This window comes from Anomaloglossus baeobatrachus, chromosome 8 (genome assembly GCF_048569485.1).
Source record: "Anomaloglossus baeobatrachus isolate aAnoBae1 chromosome 8, aAnoBae1.hap1, whole genome shotgun sequence".
NCBI classification, from domain to species: Eukaryota; Metazoa; Chordata; class Amphibia; order Anura; family Aromobatidae; genus Anomaloglossus; species Anomaloglossus baeobatrachus.
Genome location: NC_134360.1, coordinates 152,035,380 through 152,056,085, shown reverse-complemented (window position 1 = coordinate 152,056,085; position 20,706 = coordinate 152,035,380). Strand labels below are relative to the sequence as shown.

Here is a 20,706-nt window from a genome sequence, read left to right as displayed (position 1 = left end):
CGACAGCACGTACCCTACACAGAGTCCCCTACTCTCCTGCATGTTCCCCTCTTTTTAGTCACTGATGAATGATTTCTCCCAATGCACTGTAATATGAAGACAGTCCTCAATAAGTTATTGGGGGACTGGGAGAGCACAGTCAGAACTACTTTTGCTATAAGGCGCAATGAGCATCTTGCTTCATGTGGTGGTCAGATGAGTTAATTCGATAAAACAGGTTTGCTCTGAAGACATAACATATCAAACAGGACACATAGACTGAATTGAAAGAATATGAGGGTCTGCTGATAAGTTTTTGTCTTTACCCAGAAAGAAACGAGATAGGATGATTAAACTTTACATTTATTCCACATACTCTCCACTGATGTCAACAGTCTTCTTACATTCCAAGTTCTGAAAGCCTAGCAAACAGAAGTATTTTGGTTGTACCTCAAACCAAGCATCTGCAGCAGCCATGTCATCACAAATGGTGTGAAATTTGGTACTCTTGAGCTGTTTCTTCAGGTTTAGAAATAGATGATAGTCGGAGGGAACTAGATTTGGTGAATAAGGTGGGTGGTCAACCAGTTGGGAGCCCAGCTCTGCCAGTTTTGCTGTGGTGGCTTGTGCTGTGTGAGCAGAGACCTTTTCTTCTAGGAACAAGATTCCTTTTGACAGCTTGTCATGATTTGGACTTCAGAGCTGCCTTCAATTGGTCAAAAAGTTCAATGTAATACCTTGCATTGATGGTGGAACCCTTTTCAAAGTAGTCCACTAGCAGCACACCCTCCTTATCCCAGAACACAGACGCCATCACCTTAGTTGCTGATTTTTGCGACCTGAACTTCTTTGGACGAGGAGAACCACTGTGCCTCCACTATTTTGACTGATTCTTGTTTTCAGGGTCATACAAATAAATCCAGGTCTCATCCATAGTGACCAGTTGATCCAGGAAGTTTTTATCAGTCCGGAAGCGCTGACAAATGGACCGGGAACTTTTCACTCACATGTTTCTCTGATCTGTTGTCAAACATTTGGGGACCCACATTGTAGATAGCTTTCTCATGTCCCAATGTTAATGGGGATAATGACACAAACATGTTCACGGGAAATCCCCATGATGTCTGCTGTTGCTTTAGCTAAAGTTCAGTATGAGGTAGTGCACAGCACCGACGATCTCCGGAACAACCACCACTCTCAGTCGTCCAGGACGTTCCTCATCATTAGTGCTGAAGTGGCCCGTTTTAAATTTAGCAACCCGGTTCTGAACTGAGGAATATGAACATTGATCTGCCAATGTCTGTGACATATCACCATAAATATCCTTTCCGGACTCTCTTTGCAGAAGCAAGAATTGTATCACTTCTCTGCTCTTAGTTGCTGTGAATATTGTAGTAGACTCCTCCATTTTCTTTTCCCACGTGCGTAGAACACTGCTGCCATAAGCAACAAACACAAAATTTTGAAAACATATTAGACCCATAAGGTTTTCATGTAATGTAACATTCATTACCATAGAAACAAAAAAAATTACAAAGCTATAGACTTATCAGCAGCCCCTCATACTCAATGTCAATGTCTGAATCTATAGCTACTGAATCTGCTATTACTAGATGTGAACGAATGGATCATAAAATCCTCACACATACAAGTGCATCTCAATAAATTACAATATCCTCAAAAAGTTAATTTCAGTAATTCAGTACAAAAAGTGAAACACATATATTATATAGAGTCATCACACACGGAGTGATCTATTTCTATAAATTAAATAGAGTCATTACATATAGTGGGATCTATTTCAAGTGTTTATTTCTGTTAATGTTAATGTTGATGATTATGGCTTACAGCCAATGAAAACTCAAAAGTCATTATCTCAGAAAATTAGAGTATTATAGTAGACCAACTGAAAATATAGTTTTAAACTCAGAAATGTTCGCGCCTACTGAAAAGTCTGTACAGTAAATGCACTCAATACTTGATCAGGGCTCCTTCTGCATGAATTACTGCATCAATGTGGCATGGCGTGGAGGCAATCAGCCTGTGGCACTGCTGAGGTGTTATGGAAACCCAGGTTGCTTTGATAGAAGCCTTCAGCTAATCTGCATTGTTGGGCCTGGTGTCTCTCATCTTCCACTTGACAATACTCTATAGATTCTCTATGGGGTTTAGGTCAACTGAGTTTGCTGGCCAATCAAGCACAGTGATACTGTAGGTAATAAACCAGGTATTCGTACTTTTGGCAGTGTGGACAGGTGCTAAGTCCGCTGGAAAATGAAATTTCCATCTCCAAAAGCTTGTTGGCAGAGGAAAGCATGAAGTGCTCTAAAATTTCCTCTTAGACAGCTGAGCTGACTTTCATCTTGATAACACACAGTGGACCTACACCAGCAGATGACATGGCTCCCCAAACCATCACGGATTGTGGAAACTTCACACCAGACCTCAAGCAGCTTTGATTGTGGCCTCTCCACTCTTCCTCCAGACTCTGGGACCGCGATTTCCAAATGAAACGCAAAATGTACTTTCATCTGAAAACAACACCGACCACTGAGAAGCAGTCCAGCTCTTTTTCCTCTTGGCCGTCCCAGGTAAGACGCTTCTTGCATTATCTATTGGTCATGAGTAGAGATGAGCGAACCGGTCGTGGTTCGGCTCGAGATTGGTTCGTCGAACGGAGGTCCCGTTCAAGTTCGGTTCGTCGAATGTTCGACGAACCGAGCTCGAACCGCATAGGAAACAATGGCAGGCATTCACAAACACATAAAAACACCTAGAAAACACCCTCAAAGGTGTCCAAAAGGTGACAAAAAACTCACAACACAACACAAACACATGGGAAAGTGACAAGGACATATACTCATGCAAAAACAAAAGAGCTGGACAAGGAAAAAGAGGAGGAGACACAGATATAGGCATGGCACGCCCTTCTAAAATCATGTAAAACACCGCAAGGTGACTCCAAGCAGAGTCTCCCTTTTTTCCAAAAATTGGGCCACACAGACACCCACCCCCTTCAGTGGCAGCACTTGTGCCCCAGTTGTACACTTCACAGGTACATTTGCATCAAGCACATTCAAAAATATGCCATCCTTAACCGTCCCCAGGATGACACCGGGGTAGGTAGCAAAGTCTTTCCTGATCCCAGCTCTGTTCATCTTGGCACCTTTTTAAAAACACTGTAAGCAAGGGTTACTCCAAGCGGAGTCTCCCTTTTTTCCAAAAAATGGGCCCCACACACACCCACCCCTTCAGTGGCAGCAGTTGTGCCCCAGTTGTACACTTCACAGCTAGATTTGCATCAAGCACATTCAAAAATACGCCATTCTTAACCGTCCACAGGATGACACCGGGGTAGGTAGCAAAGTCTTTCCTGATCCCAGCTCTGTTCATCTTGGCTCCTTTTTAAAAACACTGTAAGCAAGGGTTACTCCAAGCGGAGTCTCCCTTTTTTCCAAAAATTGGGCCCCACACACACCCACCCCTTCAGTGGCAGCAGTTGTACCCCAGTTGTACACTTCACAGCTAGATTTGCATCAAGCACATTCAAAAATACACCATTCTTAACCGTCCCCAGGATGACAACGGGGTAGGTAGATAAAGTCTTTGCTGAACCATGACTTGTTCATCTTGGATCATTTTTAAAAACAATGTAAGCAAGGGTTACTCCAAGCGGACTCTCCCTTTTTTTTAAAAAAACTGGCCACACAGACACCTTATCAGTGGCAGCACTTGTGCCCTAGTTGCAAACAGGATGTTTTGATTTGCATCAAGCACATTCCAAATCCACAAGCATTTACTCTCCCCAGGATGACACAGGGGTAGTAAATTCCTTGTGGATCCATGACTTGTTCATTTTGATGAACGTTAGTCTGTCCACATTGTCACTGGACAGACGCGTGCGCTTATCTGTCAGCACACACCCAGCAGCACTGAAGACACGTTCAGAGACAACGCTGGCAGCTGGACACGACAAAATCTCCAAGGCGTAAGTTGAGAGCTCTGGCCATTTTTCAAGATTTGAAGCCCAAAATGAGCAAGGCTCCATTTGCAAAGTCATGGCATCAATGTTCATTTGGAGATACTCCTGTATCATCCTCTCCAGCCGTTGACTATGTGTCAGACTTGTTGTCTCTGGTGGCCTTGCAAAGGACAGTCTAAAAAAATTATGAAAAGATTCCATAAAATTGCTGTTACCAGCACCAGATACGGTGCTACTGGTACGGGTAGACTGTTGAAGATGACGAGACCATCCTATGTTTGTCAAGTTACAACTGGGAGATTCACTTCCTGCACCTGCATGGTTGTTTGGTGGAAAAGCCGAGCTAAGATCGAGTAACAGCTTCTGCTGATACTCCTGCATACGTGCGTCCCTTTCTATGGCTGTAATTATGTCACAAAATTTGGACTTGTACCGGGGATCTAATAGTGTGGCAAGCCAGTAGTCATCATCACTTCTAATTTTGACAATACGAGGGTCATGTTGGAGGTAGTGCAGCAAGAAGGCGCTCATGTGTCTTGCGCAGCCATGTGGACCAAGTCCACGCTGTGTTTGTGGCATAGAGGTGCTAACCGTTCTTTCTTCCTCTGACATCTCCCTCCAACCTCTTTCAACTGAAATTTGACCAAGGTCTCCCTCATCCGCTGAGTCTTCCATGTCCATGGACAGTTCGTCATCCATTTCTTCATGTTCTCCTGCACCTTCCTCAACATTTCGCCTGCTACCATGCGCCCTTGTTGATCCCTGTCCCCCATAGTCCCATGCCTGCCGCGTTGGTGATTATGAACGTCTGGACCTTGGTGATGTTGTTGTCCCTTGCGCGTATGAATCCTCCTGTAGTTCCACCCCTTCCTGTTGTCCCACCCCCTGACTCCGAATAGTGTTTAGCGTGTGCTCCAGCATGTAAATGACTGGAATTGTCATGCTGATAATGGCATTGTCAGCGCTAAACATATTAGTCGCCATGTCGAAACTGTGCAGAAGGGTGCATAGGTCCTTGATCTGAGACCACTCCATCAGGGTGATCTGCCCCACCTCTGCATCTCGTTGGCCCAGGCTATACGTCTTGACGTATTGCCCCAGGGCTCTGCGGTGCTGCCACAGTCGCTGTAACATGTGGAGAGTCGAATTCCAGCGTGTCGCCATATCGCATTTCAGGCGATGAACCGGCAGGCCGAAAGACTTCTGGAGCGATGCAAGTCGCTCAGCTGCGGCGATTGAACGGCAGAAGTGAGCAGACAGTTTTCGTGCCCTGGTCAGAAGGCCATCTAGGCCGGGATAGTGTGTTAAAAATTGCTGGACAACAAGGTTCAACACGTGAGCCATACAAGGCACGTGGGTCACCTTGCCCAGGCGAAGGGCCGCACCCAGGTTTGCAGCATTGTCGCACACGGCCTTACCAGGCTGCAGGTTGAGTGGAGACAACCATTTATTAAACTCGGACCGCAGAGCTGACCACAACTCCTCAGCTGTGTGACTCTTATTCCCAAGACATGTCAAGCTAAAGACCGCCTGATGCCGTTGCGCTCTGCTGCCATCATAGTAATGAGGGGTGCGTGATTCCTTCTGCGCAGTGAGAACGCTGGTGGCGTGACCAGACAGGCTTGGGGCGGAGGTGGAGGACCCAGATGAGGTGGAGGAGGCAGAAGCAGTGGTGGAACTTGGACAGACAGAGGATTGACACACAAGTCGTGGGGACGGCAAGACTTGTGCAGCAGACCCTTCACCATCTATCACCATAGTTACTCAGTGCCCAGTCAGCGACATGTAACGTCCCTGTCCATGCTTACTGGTCCAAATATCGGTGGTGAAATGCACCCGTTGACACACAGAGTTTCTCAAGGAAGCGGTGATGTTGTGTACGACATGCAGGTGTAGTGCGGGCACACCTTTCTTAGAGAAGTAGTGGCGACTGGGCATCTGGTACTGGGGCACAGCGACAGACATAAGGTCTCTAAAATCCTGTGTGTCCACCAGGCGGAAAGGAAGCATTTCGGTAGCCAAGAGCTTACAGAGGGATAAAGTCAACCTCTTAGCTTTGTCATGGGTCACAGGAAATGGCCTTTTATTCGTCCACATCTGAGGGACAGAGATCTGGCTGCTGTGTGTAGATGGTGTTGAGTAGGGTGTCCCTGGAAAAATTCAGGTTTGTGAGGAAAGTGCAGGCGTAGACATGATGTTGCCTTCATCCAACGTTGGTGCTATCGATGTCTGAGAGAGCTGTACACACGCACTTGTTTCCCCTTCCAAACCAACTGACGACCTACCAAGCAAACTGCCTGTTGCGGTTACAGTGGTGGAAGTTGTGCGTGGAAAGCCAGGTGTGACAGCTGTCCCCACAGTCCTAGAAGATGAAGAGCGCGCGGATGCACTAGAAGGGGTAGGCGGTGGATGGTTCGCTACGCTAGGCCGCATTGCAGCACGGTGAGCTTCCCACCGGGACATATGATATCTATTCATGTGACGATTCATGGAAGAAGTTGTCAAACTGCTGAGGTTTTGACCTCTACTAACAGAATCATGACAAATTTTAAAGATCACATAATTTGAGCGATCTTTTGCTATGTCAAAAAAGGACCAGGCTAGGCAAGGCTTAGAGGGCATGCGACCTGTTGATCCACCCCGACTAGTGCTCAGAGGCAGAGTGGTGGCTGAGGATGCAGTTGTAGACGTGCTACCAGTACACCGACTCTGTCCAGGAAGGCGCAAGGTAACTTCGTCATCAGTTGCATCCTCCTTCACCACCTCTGTTGACCTCCTCGAGTGCCTGACTGTGGGTTGACAGTAGGTGAGATCTAGAACTTCATCATCAATTGTTGTGTTTGCACTCCCCTCACCCTCAGACCGAGCCTCTTCTTGCCCTGACCGAATATTTAAGTTGTCATCCCAATCTGGTATCTGCGTCTCATCGTCATCAGTATGTTCCTCATTGTCTATAACAACAGGTGTTACAGTTGGTGAAAAAGGGTCAACAATATGCTCAGAAACTTGGTCCTCACGGCCTGAATCAGAGTCACAAAGGTTCTGGGCATCACTGCAGACCATTTCCTGGTCTGTACTCACTGTAGCTTGGGAGCAGACCTCTGATTCCCAGGCTATAGTGTGACTGAACAGCTCTGCAGACTCAGCCATCTCAGTTCCACCATACTGTGCAGGGCGGATGGAGACTTCAGAGCTGGGAGAAAGCAAGTTTGATTGGGATGACAACTCAGAGGACTGGTGTTTTTTGGATGCAGTAGTTGAGGTGGCGGAGAGGGCACTTGTTGGACCACTTGAGATCCATTCAAGCATTTTCCTTTTTTGGCCATCATCTACCTTTGTTCCAGTTGTCCGTGTCCGTAAAAAAGGGAGCACATCGGATTCTCCACGGTAAGTAGTAGACATCTTACTTTTGCTGGAAGATGGTCTATCTTCAGCAGATGTTAATGGAGCTTTGCCACCTTCCCCACGGACAAACCCTTTTTTTCCTTTTCCAACACGCCTCTTACCCTTTCCACCAGCATCTGTCTATTTGCCACTCATTTTGATTGCGACAAGATTGTGCACTTAAAATGTGGTAGTAAAAATTGAGAGGTGGTGTAGATTGCAGCGGTGGTCTATCTTTATTAACAGCAGAATAAACAACAATAATTATCACTGACAATGCAACTACGGCCCTTAAACTGGCAGCAGTGTTTGCTAGTATAATGGCTTAGTAACAATGAGTTTGAGTGTGCAATGCAGGCAGAGGTGCTGCAAATATCTTTGCACTTGTGGGACGATACAGAAGTCCAACAGCCACTTTTAGGATGCCACTAAGTTCACTCAGTGTTTACTAGTATAATGGCTTAGTAACAATGAGTTTGAGTGTGCAATGCAGGCAGAAGTGCTGCAAATATCTTTGCACTTGTGGGACAATACAGAAGTCCAACAGCCACGTTTAGGATGCCACTAAGTTCACTCAGTGTTTGCTAGTATAATGGCTTAGTAACAATGAGTTTGAGTGTGCAATGCAGGCAGACGTGCTGCAAATATCTTTGCACTTGTGGGACGATACAGAAGTCCAACAGCCCCGTTTAGGATGCCACTAAGTTCACTCAGTGTTTGCTAGTATAATGGCTTAGTAACAATGAGTTTGAGTGTGCAATGCAGGCAGACATGCTGCAAATATCTTTGCACTTGTGGGACGATACAGAAGTCCAATAGCCACGTTTAGGATGCCACTAAGTTCACTCAGTGTTTGCTAGTATAATGGCTTAGTAACAATGAGTTTGAGTGTGCAGTGCAGGCAGAGGTGCTGCAAATATCTTTGCACTAGTGGGACTATACAGAAGTCCAACAGCCACGTTTAGGATGCCACTAAGTTCACTCAGTGTTTGCTAGTATAATGGCTTAGTAACAATGAGTTTGAGTGTGCAATGCAGGCAGAGGTGCTGCAAATATCTTTGCACTTGTGGGACGATACAGAAGTCCAACAGCCACGTTTAGGATGCCACTAAGTTCACTCAGTGTTTGCTAGTATAATGGCTTAGTAACAATGAGTTTGAGTGTGCAAAGGGCAGGAGGGTACAGTGGCAGGGTTGTGGGTCTCTGGGTAGAGGAAAGGAAGCCTGCCTTTCTATCCCTCCTAATGGGGAAATGCAGCGAGGAAATCCCTGACCTTAGCTACACAGACGCTGTCATCTTGTGTAGCTGTTAAACTCTGTTTACACGGACCTGTCACCTATGGCTCTGACCCTGCTGGTATGAGCCCTTAAAAAGGACTGATAGAAAGTGCTATCCCTATGCTGTACAGCGCTGTGTATGGAGCGCACACAGCAGTATCGGCGATAGGAGCTGCGCCAGTGATGACTGACACCAAGGACGCAGAAGGCAGATAATGGCGTGCTGGAGGAAAATGTCCTTTTTTATAATGCAGGGACATGTGACATGGACATCCTATCACACATGCCGTTGCTTCTCTGGCTAAAAGTCCACTTAGCTGTGTGTGTGTCTGGGATTGGCTGACATGCTGGCCCGCCCCACTACACGCGCGCGCTTAGGGAAGGAAGACAAGGAAAAAAAAAAAAAAATGGCGATCGCCATTATCCCTACAGCAGTGATCTGAAGGCGCTGTTCACGCACACTATACACTGAAATTTCATAATAGTGTGAGCCACAGAGTGACTTGCACTATTACAGCGGAAAGCCAGCTAGTAATTAGCTGGTCTTTTTGCTGCTAGAGCCGTTCTCGAATGTATCTAGAACTATCGAGCTTTAGCAAAAAGCTCGAGTTCTAGTTCTATCTAGAACAGCCCCCAAAATCACTCGAGCCACGAACTGGAGAACCTCGAACCACGAACTGCGCTCAACTCTAGTCATGAGTGACTTGATACAAGGAATGCGACAGTTGTAGCCCTTGTCCTGGATATGTCTGTGTGTGGTGGCTCTTGAAGCACTGACTCCAGCAGCAGTCCACTCATTGTGAATCTCCCTCAATTTTTTTAATGGCCTTTTCTTAACAATCCTATCAAGGCTGCAGTTATCCAGTTGCTTGTGCACCTTTTTCTACCACACTTTTTCCTTCCACTTAACTTGCTGTTAATATGCTTGGATACAGCACTCGGTGAACAGCCAGGTTCTTTAGCAATGACTTTTTGTGGTTTACCCTCCTTGTCGAGTGTGTCAATGACCGCTTTGTTGACATCTCTCAAGTCAGCAATCTTCCCCATGATTGTGTAGCCTACTGAGCCAGACTAAACACCCTGTCACACACAGAGATAAATCTGTGGCAGATCTGTGGTAGATCTGTGGTAGATCTGTGGTAGATCTGTGGTAGATCTGTGGTAGATCTGTGGTAGATCTGTGTTAGATCTGTGGTAGATCTGTTGTTGCAGTGAAATTGTGGACAATCAGTGCCAGGTTTGTGGCTGTGTACAAATGGAACAATATGTCCATGATTTCACTGCAACCACAGATCTGTCAAAGATTTATCTCTGTGTGTAACAGGGCCTTTAGGGACCATTTTAAATGCTTAGGAAGCCTTTGCAGGTGTTTTGTGGTAATTATTCTAATTTTCTGAGATAACTTTTGGGTTTAAATTGGCTGTCAGCCATAATCATCAACATTAACAGAAATAAACATTTGAAATAGATCACCCTGTGTGTAATGACTCTGTATAATATATGTGTTTCCCTTTTTGTATTGAATTACTGAAATAATTTAACTTTTTGAGGATATTCTAATTTATTGAGATGCACTTGTACACCAACTTTTATAGCACCTTTAATTTTTTTTCTACTTTGTATACTATAATAATACATATTATTCCAAAATTGTTGTGCTGGTTAAAAAGAATTTATCAATCTTGTATCCTGACAATAAATTGTCTGATATTCTTGATGTAAAATGTGTCACAGAAAATAATCTCAGAATCATTGAAGTGTTCCAGAGTTATTACCACACAAGCTGATGCTGATCAGATTTAAAAAATTGGAACTTGTCATTAAACTCAAAATTGTCTCAATCATTAAGAGGTTAAAATTAAACAATAAAAAGCAAAATTGAAATATACATAAATTAAAAAAAAAAGTAATTGTGAGATGGAGGGACTCAATCTCTCACTCCAGCTGCACCTTGGCAATGCGATCACAGGGTGCAGAAAGTAGTTATGTCTACTGGAGCTCAAATAATGACCTCCAGGTCTGACAAGTACAGCAGTAAACAGGGTCTATCAGGTGTTCAGAAACTGACAGGTCTAATACATTGCAATGCATAAGGGTATGTGCGCACGTTGCTTTTTACCTGCTTTTTACCTGCTTTTTTGCTGCTTTTTCTTCTGCGCTGTTTAATGGCAAAATGGTTGTGTTCTGCTTTTCAAGCAAAGTCTATGGGAATTTGGGTTTCTTGTCCGCACTATGCAGTTCAAACTGCAGCCTTTTTGTTGCAGAACTTTGGTCAAAAACTCAGCTTTGCAGTGCAAAACCCAAATGGCAAAAACAATTGACATGTCAATTGTTTTTGCCATTTGGGTTTTGCAGTGCAAAGCTGAGTTTTTGACCAAAGTTCTGCAACAAAAAGGCTGCAGTTTGAACTGCATAGTGCGGACAAGAAACCCAAATTCCCATAGACTTTGCTTGAAAAGCAGAACACAACCATTTTGCCATTAAACAGCGCAGAAGAAAAAGCAGCAAAAAAGCAGGTAAAAAGCAGGTAAAAAGCAGCAAAAAAGCAGGTAAAAAGCAGGTAAAAAGCAACGTGCGCACATACCCTAAGTCTTGCAGAGTATTTGGTAAGTGATCAGACAAATAAAGTCTATAGAGGGACTAAGTAAAGAATTAAAAAAATGTAAGTATAAAAAAACACAAAATAAAGATATACAATTTTAAAAAATATTACTCACATTTTTATGTAAAAACAAAAACAAAAAAGTACACATATTTCATATTGCCACATCTGGAATAACCTGATCTATAATACTATTCTATTAACCCCTTCATTACTCTGGAGGTACTTGTACGTCCAAGGCCATGTCTGTCTCTTAAGGCTATGTGCCCACGGGACAACGTACCCGCGGATTTTGCCACGGAAAACCTGCGGATTTATCTGGATTTTCTAGATAAAGGTTGACTCGCCCACCCCAGGGCTTTGGGACACCCGATTCCGGGCCGGAATAGTCCAGGGGTAGTCAGTGATGGCGGGGCCCGACTCCGTGACCCTGGCGGGGTCAACTAATATGGCTTCAGTGGTGGTGGGGATATATAATAAAGTTTTTAGGTTATTTGTGACGCTACCTGTGGTTTGCGGCTATTAAGCCGCCGCTGCTGTATGGGGCTTCCGGGGCTGGTGGAATGGCAGCTTGGATGGTCCTGCTCCCCACAGGTGGAGCGGTGCCCCGGGGCAACAGTTGGTGCTTGTAAGAGTCTATGAGGGTGTTGTAGATGGTGCAGTGCAGACGAAATAATGGAGGCAACACCAGGGGGTGCAGTTTCAAGATGTTTACTCACAGTTCCTGGGCTGCAGCACACTGGTGTCTTTGGACTGCTGGAACCCACTGTCAGGGACCTCCGCCGATCCCGGGTAGATCTGAGAATAAAAGCCGGTGCACCATTCTATTGTGTCCCTTTCTTTAGCGGTCTTCAAAGCCTTGCCTTTGCTGGATGAACCTGGCTCGGCCTCCACTATAGGTTCTGGACAAGAGGGCTTGCCTGGATGGTACTCTGCCCTCTTCCCAGGGGTTCTACGGTGGGATGTGGCCCTGGGCGCTGGCAACCACCCTGGGCCTCGGTGTTCACCTTTGGAAATGACTTCTCTTCCTCCAGTTTTAAGGGACCGTTCCCCGTGTGCAGCCTGATCCCTCCACCCGATGACTTGATGGAACAGGCCACAAGCTTGAAAGCTGTTCAGTGGCCCTGGATTCCCTTCTGTAGTTCTCTGCTGTGGTGTCACCTGGGCCTAGCTGGGCCCCAGGGTCTCCACCAGGAAGCGTCACTTTCTCTTGCTGTTCTCTGCTGAGGTAGCTACCTCCCTCTCTGTTTCACTCCTCCTTACTTCAACTCCTAACTTCAACTGACTAAACTTGACCTTCCTGTGTCTGCTCTACCCTCTGCTGGCTCCTCCCACCTACCCAGTTGCTAAGCCCCACCCTATGGGAGAAGGGATGGGTCTTATGGCCCCCCCAGCATGCAGCATGGGGGGTAGCTGCCACTAACCCCGGTCTCTGTGTGTGCCTAACAATGGGTGTAGTGCAAATTTGCCTGTGGACCGGCGTTTACCCCCTTCCTTAACCAGGATGGGACATCACACCTCTGGCTTAGGTGCAATGTCTCTGTGGCGACGGAAGCCTCAGGGGCGCTACACTCCCCCACAGCGAATCCCAGCACGTCCGCGGGCTGAAACAGATAACAGTGAAAAAACTGCAAAGTTTTTTATGTATGCATATAATACAATAACAATTTTAAAACTTTACATCCCTTTATGGGAGGTGCATTACTTGAACGTTGCAAAAATTAAAATAGTCTTTTGGGCACTCCCACCAGAATTCTGGCAGGGAGCACAACAGGTGCAACATATATACAGGGGAATATTGACCACTCATAGTCCAGTGGCCCAATTATCTTTTCAACTTTTTTACTTAGGGGCAAAAGGAAGAAACCAGCCACTAAGTCCAGTGGCCTGGTTAAACATGACATAACAGTGGACCACATTCCAGTCTAGTGGCCCAGTGACACATAAACAACAAAGGGGGTGACATCTTCGAAAAGAACGTAAGGGCAGGACATTAGGAATGGGTGTCATCTTCAAAAAGAACAATGGAGTGGGGAAATTCAGAGGAAAATCTTCAAGGACAGACAGGGGCTATATACAGTTCTGTATCTTCTTTTCTTTTTACATTTCAGTGCTAGAGTCCCGACGTGGCAGGGCCCTGGGCAGCAGGTAGTACATGGAGATCATGGTCTGCGTCTCCTGCGTAGTAGTTGTTGGCTTGTTGCAGGGTGCTGCGGCCTGTGCGCTGGCTGGAATGGGACTGCTGGTCGGCGTAGGGCTGCGGACTGGCGTGGGGCTGCTGGTTTGGTTGGGGCTGCTGGTTTGCAGAGGGTTGCCGGCGGTACGGCGCCATTCTGGCTCTTCTGGGGCTGTCTCCTCTCGCAGTATATGCACACCCAGGGCGTACCAGCCCCGGTCCCCCATCAGCCGGGTATACTCCACCAGGTCGCCAGGCTGGACGTTGTGCCCTGGGTGTCCTCTGGTCAGGTGCTTCTCGATGTCACGGCAGGCGGAAGACGAACACATCTTTGCCCAGGCCGGGCTCCCGGATGAAGCCCCAGCCCGCCGCCTGTCGGAAGTCAATCACTTGGCCCCTTCTCACTGGGCCCTGGGATCCTTTACGGGCCTACCGGATTCGAGCCTTGGAGGCCAGGTTAGACTCCTCCAGGGCCCTCAGCTTCGCCTCCCGGCGCTCCCGCTCATGCTGAAGCTGCTCAAGCTGTTTCGCACAGGCCATGTCGGCGGCCAGCGGGGTCGTGGTGGGGATGATTGGCAGGGGCAGTCTCGCGTCTTGGACCGGCGCGGCGTCCCAGTTCAACCCCGACGAGGACATTCCAGGTAAGCCAGTGGGAGGGCTCGGCAGGGGGCCCACTAGGTGCTCGGGGTCCGCGCTGCTCAGGGAATCATCCTCGCTGCCGGGGTCTGCTGCGCTCTCTATGGCCTCGGAGCTGTCAGCAGGGGTCTCCTGCAGGCCTGCAGGGGGGCTTGGCGGTGGCACCTCTCAGTTCCAGGGGCTTGGGCAGGTAGGGGCAACTTGCGGCTTACCTGGGTTCAGTACCGCGGCCTGCTCTCGGTGGCCCACGACCAAAGGTGCCGCCCGGTCCTCCTTGGCACTCGCTCGCCTTTCTTCATCCTCCACCCGCAGCTCCACCTCCTCTTGCAGGGAGCTCAACCTCCGGGTGAGGAGCTCCACTTCTCTTTAGAGGAAGGTCACCTCTGGGTCCATCTCCTTGGTCCCTGGGGTGCTTTGCTGCGGCTTCTCTGCCATGCTGCTTGCCTGGGGATTGCTCGCTGCAGAACTGCTCGAGTGCTCGACCACGCCACTCGGCTGCACCCTTTCCCCTGCTGAAGGCGGGGCCGGGGGCTGCACCAGCGCCTGGCGCCAGACTGGCACCCAGCCCACGGCCGGCATTACTCCGCCTATGATCCAGTACATTTTTGCTGTCTGCGGGTCTGGCATCTGGAATCACTCTGCCAGCCGTTCAGCTTCTTGTTATGCCATGTCACATCCTCCGCTCTACATAGCGGGCACTGCTTCGCGCTCTTTTTGCAAGACCAAGGGGGCGGGGCTTACTTTTGCGCCCTTCTCCAGGCACGCCCCTCTTCTTCCCGTGCTCAACGGTCTCAATGGCGGCAGTTTTCACACAAGTTAATCACAGTTTCTTCAGGCGCACAGTACCCGGTGGGACTGGGCATGAAATCCTGTTCACAGCACCAAGGTTGACTTGTCCACCCCAGGGCTATGGGACACCCGGTGCCGGTCCGGCCTAGTCCAGGGGTAGTCAGTGGTGGTGGGGCCCGACTCCGTGACCCTGGCGGGGTCAACTAATATGGCTTCAGTGGTGGTGGGGATATATAATAAAGTTTTTAGGTTACTCGTGACGCCACCTGTGGTTTGCGGCTGTTAAGCCGCCGCTGCTGTATGGGGCCTCCGGGGCTGGTGGAATGGCAGCTTGGATGGTCTTGCTCCCCACAGGTGGAGCGGTGCCCCAGGGCAACAGTTGGTGCTTGTAAGAGTCTATGAGGGTGTTGTAGATGGTGCAGTGCAGACGAAATAATGGAGACAACACCAGGGGGTGCAATTTCAAGATGTTTACTCACAGTTCCTGGGCTGCAGCACACTGGTGCCTTTGGACTGCTGGAACCCACTGTCAGGGACCTCCGCCGATCCCGGGTAGATCTGGGAATAAAAGCCGGTGCACCATTCTATTGTGTCCCTTTCTTTAGCTGTCTTCAAAGCCTTGCCTTTGCTGGATGAACCTGGCTCGGCCTCCACTATAGGTTCTGGACAAGAGGGCTTGCCTGGATGGTACTCTGCCCTCTTCCCAGGGGTTCTACGGTGGGATGTGGCCCTGGGCGCTTGCAACCACCCTGGGCCTTGGTGTTCACCTTTGGAAATGACTTCACTTCCTCCAGTTTTTAGGGAACATTCCCCGTGTGCAGCCTGATCCCTCCACCCGATGACTTGATGGAACAGGCCACAAGCTTGAAAGCTGTTCAGTGGCCCTGGAATCCCTTCTGTAGTTCTCTGCTGTGGTGTCACCTGGGCCTAGCTGGGCCCCAGGGTCTCCACCAGGAAGCGTCACTTTCTCTTGCTGTTCTCTGCTGATGTAGCTACCTCCTTCTCTCTGTTTCACTCCTCCTTACTTCAACTCCTAACTTCAACTGACTAAACTTGACCTTCCTGTGTCTGCTCTACCCTCTGCTGGCTCCTCCCACCTACCCAGTTGCTAAGCCCCACCCTATGGGAGAAGGGATGGGTCTTACGGCCCCCCCAGCATGCAGCATGGGGGGTAGCTGCCACTATCCCCAGTCCCTGTGTGTGCCTAACAATGGGTGTAGTGCAAATTTGCCTGTGGACCGGCGTTTACCCCCTTCCTTACCCAGGATGGGACATCACACCTCTGGCTGAGGTGCAATGTCTCTGTGGCGACGGAAGCCTCAGGGGCGCCACAAATCCAGAGGTTCTAGCAAGTACAGAAACTCCCCACATTATCCTATGGGATTTGCGGAGTGCTGTATCAATGGTGCGGTATGTGCGGCTGCGGAATATGCTGCGGATGTCCTGAAGCCGCACATAACTGCATGTCAATTATTCATGCGGAAACATCTGCGGAATTCTTGCTCCTCCACTATGGAGATACAGGGCGGGAATTCCGCAGGTAATCTGCAGGAAATCTGCACTGTTTCTGCAGGTTTACCACAATAACTCCACAGAAATACCGCAGCAATGGATGGCTGCGGATTCCGGGGAGCAACTGCGGTAAACCTGCGGACAAACCTGCGGAAAAGTCCGCCGGTACGTTGTCCCGTGGGTACATAGCCTCAATGTGGGCTCGTGCAGTGAGCTCGCATTTTTACCCACACATGTCGACCCACACAATCTAATCCGACACGTGCAGCTAAAAGGCACAGGTGGATAGTGATCTGACAGAGTGATCTAAAACGTGCCAGCGGAGAGTGTACCATTCCCGCCGCCATCGGCGACCTTGTGACTCGAACATGGTTTGCCAATGTCTTTACGGCTGAGGTCAGCTGATGATCCCTGTCACTGTCATCATGATTTGACTGCCGGCACTCACAGGAGATCAGCATTTCTGCTGTTCAGGGGATTATGAAGCATAGCTCTGAACAGCAGAAGCGATCGATCGGACAGTGCCAGTTTCAAATCCCCTAAGGAAACTAATCAATAAAAAGCGTATAAAAAAGTTTTAAAAAATGTGAAAAATAAAAAAAACACTCCCATTTTGCCCCCATTGAAAAAAAACACAAAAAAATACACATATTTTGTATTGCCATTTTCAGAAATGCCCAATCGCTCAAAATATAAAGTAAATTAACCTGATCGCTGGAGGGAATAATGAGAAAAAAAATCAAATTGTCAAAATTACAATTTTTTTTGGTCGCAACAATAAAATGTATTAAGATTGCACAGGATTTGCATACAAACATGATATAATTAAAAACAGAAGCTCAAGTTGCAAAAAATAAGCTGTTACTGAGCCCCAGATCCCGAAAAATGAGAACGCTACGGGTCACGGAAAATGGCAAAAAAAGGGCAATTTTTTTACTTTACTTTTTTTTTTTTTTTACAAATTTTTGATTATTTTTTCTACCACTTAAATAAAAATCAAACTATATATGTTTGGTATTTATTGACTCATACAGACCTGGGGAATCATATTGCCAGATCAGTTTTATCATATATTTAACATGAAAAAAATAAAAAAAACTGTTGTGGAATTGCACTTTTTTGCATTTTCACCACACTTAGAATTTTTTCCCCATTTTCTTGTACAATATGTGTCAGAATAAATGGTGTCTTTCAAAAGTACAACCCACACCATGTACCAATCAGATTAATTGATTTTATATTTTGATAGATAGTGCACTTCTGAATGCACTGATACCAAAAATGTGTATATTTTTTTAAAATTTTATTTACAATGGGGCAATATTTCTTAAAAGTTTTTTTACATTTTTTATTTATTTTACTATTCTCTCTAGTGGGCTTTATGGATCAGCAGTTTGATTTTTTTATTCATTTCTGTTGATTAGAGCTGCACAGCTCTGATCAGCAGGAATATAGCGTTCTGTCGTATCTCACAGGAAATTATAGCGACAGGGCTCATCCCATGACCCGTCGCTACCAAAGCAACCATCAGTTCTCCGAAATCCTGTCACAAGGCCTCCGATGGTGGTGGGGAACAGCGCGATCCTTGCTGCGGTCATTTAAATCACGCTGTCGCATTTTGACAGCACAATCTAATTGGCAAGCAGTTTGTTAGGCCTGTATTTCTGTTGTTCAAATCTGCAGACATTTGTGGGGATCACTGTCAGCTCACCACAGCAGCCGGTGGTGATTACCACAACATGACTGATGACGTACCAGTATGTCATCGGTCGTGAAGGGATTAACTAAACAACCAAAATGTACAAAAAATACATTTCTGATGTTTAAAATAACATCAACCACCCTTCTTTTTAATAACAGCGGTAAGCCTTCTGTCCATGGATTCTGTCAGTTTCTTAATCTGTTGATGATTAATTTTTGAGTCGCAGGAACCATAGCCTTCCAGACACTGTTCAGAGAGGTGGCATTAGTGATGTTGAGACAGCATCAATCTTCAATACCATCTAGATGCACAAATGCCAAATATGGGATGACTTATTTTTCCCAAACAGGATTCAAGTAAAAGAAGGATCCAATAATAATTATCCTGTTTTATTGTGACATCACAAATACAGAAACAGCATTTTGACCTCTATTAAAAATCCTTTTCTTTGTCTCAACTTGACCAAAACCCGTACTTATACTAGTGGTTGAAACGTTGCTGTTGTTTCTGTATTCTTTATGCTGCAATACAACAAGATTATCATCAGTGAAGCCGACTTAATTTATTTTTCAGAGAAGTGACTGTTTCCCGTCACAGTAAGTGTCAAATTTTAGAATGTCCCACAAGATTTCGATAGGGTTTAGGTCAGGTGAGGAAGTGGCTATGTCAATATTCTTTCATCTTTAAGGTCTACAGTGATTGGTGAAGTAGTAGAAACTTTGAAGCATGTGATGGAGCATTGTCCTGCATACAAATCATGGTTTTCTTGAAAGATGCTGACTTTCTCCTGTTCCAAGAGAGTGTATTCTAAAAACTGGCAGCAGGTTTGGGAGTTGACATTGAATCACCTTTCAACCCCAAAAGGTCTAACTTGTTCTTCTTTAATATTGCTTGCTGGCGTCTGTGTCGAAGTGGATGGCTGTTCCCGTTAGTTATCCAACCAATGGCCAATCCATCTTGTCCTTGAAGAGTCACTCTGAAAACAATTTTTTTAAAAGTTTTATGGATTGATGAGATATCCATAAAACTTTTGAAAAAATTGGTTTTCAGAAATTTCTACCCTCAGTTTTGGTGTTTGAACTTATGTAACTTTTCCAATGGTTGTCAGGTTTCAGCCTTTTTTTACCTCAGCCATATCTCTGCGCAGTACACATCTTCTAGGTTCTGCAGGAAGGCTGCAGTTCTGGAATATGACAGCACTGGAGGACAATGGGTTCATGGAAGCTTCATGTTTGATTATTCTAAAATCTTTTACAGTTAATGTGCAACATTTTTTCTTCAGTAAAAGACTGATGGAACATCCTACCTGTGAACAGGTGCAAACTAAACAAGAAACATAGTAAGATGTTACAAGCTCATAACAACGCAAAGAGAGGAAGGGCACCACCCAGTGGGATCTACTGCTATACAAAACACAGTATAAAATATTTACAAGAAAAAGGTATACCAAAAAAGGGATCACTACAATGTCAAAAGTTTAGAATGTCAAATTATACTTTATTACAGAAAAGAAGAACAAACCACATATCTCCACACTGGAGTGGGGCACATATAGAAACATGGTTAAAAACACTTAAAAAGCCGATGGCATTATATACCCAGCACGCCAGGAACCAATATAAATACAGCATACATATGCAATGTGAAATACCTCTCCTACCACCAGAATACAAAAAAGAAGAATAAAAATTTATACAATCAAATAATATAGATGTTGTATCTATTTCTGCAACGTAGTCAGTCAGGTCTAGCAAAGATAGAATAGATGAAGTATGGCGATGACTAGCCTTCCACTGTTAGATATAATCCAAATCCAAGCAGTATAACACAATAAATGTGGAAAAGATTAACTGATATACCACACAATACTATGCAAATACTTTTTTTACACAGATACAATACAATGGATAGTAAATTGTGCCTAGCAAGAACACCACATATAATAGTATAAGCTAGTAAAGAGCAACAATGATAGTCACAGTTGATTAATCTAGGACATATAGTACATAGTCAGGATCTTAAGCTCCTGAGTGACCACCTGCCTGCATGATTCTAGCTAACTTGATGCTATCTCACCATAACACAACCATTACAGATCGCATACAGAGGGCAGTATCCCTACTCAGAGTTTGGAGAAGCCAGATCCATACTCACTGCTATACAGATAAATAAAGTCATATGACTGAGGTGATAAGGAGAGAGAGAGGTTCCTAGCGTGGCAACGCAAAGCATTGTTGCTCTTTACTAGCTTATACTATTATATGTGGTGTTCTTGCTAGGCACAATTTACTATCCATTGTATTGTATCTGTGTAAAAAAAGTATTTGCATAGTATTGTGTGGTATATCAGTTAATCTTTTCCACATTTATTGTGTTATACTGCTTGGATTTGGATTATATCTAACAGTGGAAGGCTAGTCATCGCCATACTTCATCTATTCTATCTTTGCTAGACCTGACTGACTACGTTGCAGAAATAGATACAACATCTATATTATTTGATTGTATAAATTTTTATTCTTCTTTTTTGTATTCTGGTGGTAGGAGAGGTTTTTCACATTGCATATGTATGCTGTATTTATATTGGTTCCTGGCGTGCTGGGTATATAATGCCATCGGCTTTTTAAGTGTTTTTAACCATGTTTCTATATGTGCCCCACTCCAGTG

The 20,706-nt window shown here is 45.9% G+C and overlaps 1 protein-coding gene across 1 annotated transcript in view; it reads right to left on the bottom strand.

Annotated features, from left to right (window-relative positions):
* The window catches only part of LOC142250053 (complement factor H-related protein 1-like), a 214,976-nt gene that overhangs the window by 61,237 nt on the left and 133,033 nt on the right, over positions 1 to 20,706 (bottom strand). The window lies entirely within an intron of this gene.